Source organism: Hyperoodon ampullatus (assembly GCF_949752795.1).
Source record: "Hyperoodon ampullatus genome assembly, chromosome: 12".
Classification (NCBI taxonomy): Eukaryota; Metazoa; Chordata; class Mammalia; order Artiodactyla; family Ziphiidae; genus Hyperoodon; species Hyperoodon ampullatus.
In genome coordinates this window covers 74,072,429-74,078,492 of record NC_136925.1, presented here as the reverse complement: position 1 = coordinate 74,078,492, position 6,064 = coordinate 74,072,429, and positions in this window count along the sequence as shown.

Genomic DNA, 6,064 nt, shown 5'->3' with positions numbered 1-6,064 from the left:
TTTAAACAAACAGGGACGGGAGTGGGGAATGCCGGGAGACGGTATTTAAACAAACAGGGACGGGAGTGGGGAATGCCGGGAGACGGTATTTAAACAAACAGGGACGGGAGTGGGGAATGCCGGGAGACGGTATTTAAACAAACAGGGACGGGAGTGGGGAATGCCGGGAGACGGTATTTAAACAAACAGGGAAGGGAGTGGGGAATGCCGGGAGACGGTATTTAAACAAACAGGGAAGGGAGTGGGGAATGCCGGGAGACGGAGTGAAGGAAGGAGGGGGGGCCAGGGGAAGGAACAGAGTGAACTCGCTGACTCTGCAAGGACTTTGCAAAAGAGAAAAGATCACAGCCGTGTGTCTCGGGTGTGTTGTGGCTCTGGGAACGCACTGGTCCGTGAACTTTTTTAAACTGTGTGCTCAATCAATATATTCTTAGACAATAATTGCCAGGATGTGAGGAGACACGTTAATGCACTAGATCTTACCAGCAGTGGTGGAAAGTGTTTACTCTTCCTCCTGTAGATTTTCTCTGAGAGCAGTGTGTCTTCAACTGGCCCGAAGCTAGGAATCACCTGCAGTTGGCCCGTTCTCAACCAATCTCCATGCCCCTTTTGAGCCATTACCAAATCTCCTGGGATCTTGTCCTGAGGTTTTGGAGACGGGGAAGGATTGCCTATCTCAGGCCTCTCACTCACATTTTGCCTTATATCTATCTATATTATTTGAATTTTTTTCAACCAGCATGAACTAGTGTTTTCTACTTTTTTATTGTGATAAAATATAATAATATCAATATAAAATTTACCATCTTAGCCCTTTTTAAGGGTCCAGTTCAATGGCATTAAGTACATTCACAATGTTGTACGCCCATCACCACTCTTCCCCAAACTGCTTCATCGTCCCAAACAGAAACCCTCTAATCATTACGCAATAACTACCCCCTTCCTCTTCCCACAGGCCCTGGTAACCTCTAACCCACTTCCTGTCGCTAAGATTCTGACTATTCTAGGAACCCCCGTAGGTGCAATCATAGACTATTTGTCTTTTTGTGAGTGGCTTGTTTCACTTAGCAGAAGGTCTTCAAGGTTCATCTATGTTTTAACAGGTATCAGAACTTCATTTTCATGGCTTAGCAGGGGTTATTTATTTTAATAACTAAAAAATAGATACTAAATAAATACCTTGTGATATTTTAAAAAGATCGTTACAGTGCAGTGCAATGAGTGCTATGATAGATGCGCACTCTGGGTCCCTCATTCTGTCTGAGACAGGACAAGACCCCACAGAGGACATAAAGCTTTTACTGTCTTGACAAACCCAGTGTGACCTGGGACAGTGCTACTCAAGCAGCTTGTGCCAAAATCTAATCAATGCATTCTTCCTTTCCTTGACAAACTCTTTCCAAAAAAATAAATAAATACAAATAAATAAGTCAGCTGGCCTAGGCAGTATGTAGTGTAGTCACATGGTTGCTTTGCCTGAATTTCCGTCCTAGTGTGTGCTCCGTGCCTCATTTTGTGACTGGTTAACAAGCGTGGATGGACTGCCGGTCCGCAGACCACATGGTGAATAACATTAGTCTAGAAAACACATTTTCCCAAGACACACATATGACTTTTAACTTTCATTGCTGGTGGTGGATCTGATTATCCCTGTCCCCGTGTCCTTCTTGCTTTCATAACATCCCACAAGTGTATGTGCAGGGGAAGTCAGATGAGGTGAAAGAGAACTTTCCAGGAAAGAGACTTCCCGGGGTGTTGAGTGAGGGAACACAGTTTCTAATGATTCACACGAGCAACCTTCATCAAGCATTTCTCTCAAGTGCTCATTTAGCAAGTGTTATATCAAGTATTCAAGCTAAAGGCTTGAAATTGGATGTGCCTATGTCTGCAGCAAAATCTTATCTCAGTTCAAGTGTGAAGTTGGGGGAAAATTTTCAAAATATTTTTAAACCTAATTGGCCTCACCTATACACAATCCATACCCACTAAAAACATCAGCACCATCAAAGGGTATTTATTTTATATAGATCTAATGCCCAGAGGGCTGTGTGATGCAGAAGTTTATGTTACTATGTGTAAGCACTGTGTTGATTCCTTATCTACTTTATCCCATTGAATCCACAGGATGAGGCACTTTAAAAGAAACTCCACTGCTCCAGCAATTCCACTACTGGGTATACACACAAAAGAATTGAAAGCAGGGACTCAAAGAGATGTTCACACACTTATGTTCATAGCACCATTTTTCACCATAGCCAAGAGATGGGAGCAACCCAAGTGTCCATGGACAGATGAATGAATAAACAAAATATGGTATATAGAGACACTGGAATATTATTCAGCCTTAAAAAAAAAGAGGGAAATTCTGACACATGATGCAGCATAGATGAATTTTGAAGACATTTGCTAAGTGAAAAAAGCCAGTCACAAAGAGATAAAACTTGTACAATCCACATATATGAGGTATCTAATGTAGTCAAATTCATAAAGACAGAAAGTAAAACGGTTGCTGACTGTGGCTGGGAGAGGGAGAAAAGGAGAGTTATTGTCTAATGGGTGCAGACTTTCAGTTTTGCAAGATGAAAAGAGTTCTGGAGATGGATGGTGGTGATGGAGGGCGGTGATGGTGGCACAACAGTGGGAATGTACTTAGCACTGTTGAACCCACTTAAAAATAGCAAAGATGGTAAATTTTATATTGTGTATATTTTACCAAAAAAATGTTTTAATTAAAAAAAACTCCACTGCCCTGAAGAAAATGAACAGGTTATACACCATAGCTAAGGCATGGTGAATGAGTTAGAACAAGGTCCTCAAAGTGTGGTCCTGGATGCCCGCCATCAGCATCCCCAGGTGATTTGTTAGAAATACAGATTCTCGGGCCCTACCCCAGACCCACTGAATCAGAAACTCTGGGGGTGGGCCCAGCACTCTGTGTTTCAAGAAACCCTCCAGGTGACTCTGATGCTTGCTGAAGTCTGAGAACCACTGGCCTCAAGAAAGCCTCTCTCCTCACATTCCCTACTTTATCCCAAATTTAGATTCTCTACGCTCAAGTCCTCCCCCCATCCAAAAGAGCAAAGTATTGTAAACATCAAATGTTTATTGAAACATTTTCCTACGTGGTGTCTCAATAAAGCACAGAATGCTGCACATAATAAACTCCCAATAAATATAAATTCAAAGTTTTAAGAATGGAGGTGATGTTTTAAAAACTATATTAAGGATGATTAATCTGGTCACAAACTCAGGTGTCAATAAAGGCTGTGACCAGGAAGCCCAGTCAAAGAAGATATAGTATATACAGAGAATGGAATATTACTCAGCCATAAAAAGAATGAAACAATGCCATTTGCAGCAACATGGATGGACCTAGAGATTATCATACTAAGTGAAATAAGTCAGACAGAAAAAGACAAATACCATATGATATCACTTAAATGAGGAATCTAGAAAAAGGATACCAATGAACTTATTTATAAGACAAAACAGACTCACAGACATAGAAAACCAACTTATGGTTAACAAAGGGGAAAGATAGCGTGGGATAAATTAGAAATTTGGGAGTAACGTACACACACTACCATACATAAAATAAATAACCAACAAGGATCTACTGTATAGCACAGGGAACTGTAGTCAATATTTTGCAATAACCTACATGGAAAAAGAATCTGAAAAAGAAATATATATATGTGGGTATATGTGATATATATGAATCATTTTGCTGTACACCTGAAACTAATACAACATTGTAAATCAACTATACTTCAATTTTAAAAAAAGAAGAAGAAGAACCATTGCAGACGTTCAGATGAGAGCTAACTGAGGGCTCATCAGGGGAGAAAACTGTGGGACTGGGAAGAGGAAATGGTGGCATAAATGTTGGAGGTGGTGGAAGTGACAAGGTCCAGGCATGGGGGGTTATAGAGAGGAAATCAAAAATGACATCCCTCCTTCTCCAAGCATATCCCAATCTGTATTTTGTTTCACTCTTTACTTTCTCTGGGGAAAAGAGTTCGGGATTTCACGGGGTTTGTGATATTTAACCCAATGAGCATTTAAGTGGAGAGACTGGAGGGAGAGACTCTTCTAGAAAGAGCTCTCAGGAAAAAAGCTGAAAAGAAAATACGGGTCTCACAGAGCTGGGGATTGTTCCAGAGCGTGATTCATCAAGTGAGACTGTCTCTGCCCCTATCAAAACATGACTCCTGTGACTGGGGGATTTCCTGAGTGTTTCTTTTCCTCACCCAAGCAATATCCAAACAGCACTGCTCAGTCATGGATTGGGGCCCACAGAAGAAAAATTACAGGAATTCTCCAACCACTGTATTATATTATCATTGGAAAACAATGCCTTTTTATGAATGAGCTTAGCCACAAACAAAATGGCATCCATTCTAGACAAGAAGACAAAAACACTGTGGTGATATTAGTCAGAAACATTTTTAATAGAAAAATGCCATGTTCCAGAGCAACATTATTTAGCATTTATCAATACTGTATTTGCTTCCTATAAGATTCATTATTGCTTTTCCACACCTTAAGAAAATTATCATCTGAACCAGTGGTGGTTTCTCAATCTTATTTCTCCTCTAAGAATAAATTACAAGGCAGAATTTTGACAAAACAAGGTGGCTCTTAAGAAAGGCATTTAAGGGGGTGCCTGGTGCGTTCATTTTCAAGGTCAGCTGTAACAAAGTCCCACAAACTGGGTGGCTTAAAACAACAAAACTGTATTGTCTCACAGTTCTGGATGCCAGAAGTCTAAAAGCAAGGTGTCAACAGGGCCAGGCTCCCACTGAAGGCTCTAAGGAAGAATCTGTTCCAGGCCTTTCTCTTCACTCCTGGTAAAGGCCAGCAAGCCCTGATGCTCCTCGGCCGGTCACTCCAGCCCTGCCTCTGGAGTCACACAGCATTCTCTCTGTGTGTCTTCACCTCCTCTTCCCCCGAGGGTCTCTGTCTGTGTGTTTCTCCTCTTCTTATAAGGACACGAATCATTTTAGATTTGGGCCCACCCTAATGGCCCGAAATTTATTTATTTCCAAATAAAGTCACATTTGCACGTTCCAGGTGGACGTGAACATATCTCTTTGGGGACCCAGTTCAACCCATAACACCTGATAAAATGGAAGTGAAGATACTTTCGCCTGTTTCCTGTGAGTATCACCAGTTAACTGTGAAATATTAATCAAATCATAGTGAGTCTCCAGGTTTTTAGTCTTTCTGATTGTAAAGTGAGCAGAGCAGGAGAAACTGCATTCACTTCTCTCTCTCCTTGAAGGCAAAGGTGTTCCCTCAAGCTCTCCGTCTGTGATCAGTTTCCTGTTGGGGGTGAAGGCTTGTCAATGACTCACCTGTCCAGCTGGGACACTGAGATTGCTTAATACAGACGTTGGAAGACAAGAACTTTTTTGTTTTTTTTCTTGTATGTCTAGATCTAACCTCTGGAAAGGCCAGAGGTCCAAAGGTTATGTATTTTAATTTTCCTTATATTTAATTTTTTTGATTAGATAGTAATGTAAATTACTGTAACTATCAACAGCTGCTGGTCAACTTTTTCTCCCATCACATTACTCTGACTTCCACCTCTACCCCTTTTTCCACTGGGAGAACCACGGGGAGAGAGGACAGGATCTCTCCTTCTGATTACATTGGATCCACCCAATAATCCAGGATAATCACCCTATTTTAATATTTCAAGCATAAAAGAATATTTCTGCAGGCAAAGAAAGGCATTCAAAGCTTTTCTGCAAAATAATGATTTTAAATCTCTTTAATTCTGCATGCTAAGCCTCAGTGTGGGCTGTTTCTCTACTCATTAATAGATTAAGAGAGTTATGGTACTCTTGTTTTATGAATAATTAATCTAAACTAAGCCTAAAGCCGACTGCATAATATTCTTTTTTAAAAACTGTGGTAAAATATACATAACATAACATTTACCATTTTAACCATTTTGAAGCATACAGTTCAGTGGCGATAAGGACATTCACATTTTTAAAAATAAATTTATTTATTTATTTAATTTTGGCTGTGTTGGGTCTTCATTGCTGCACGCAGG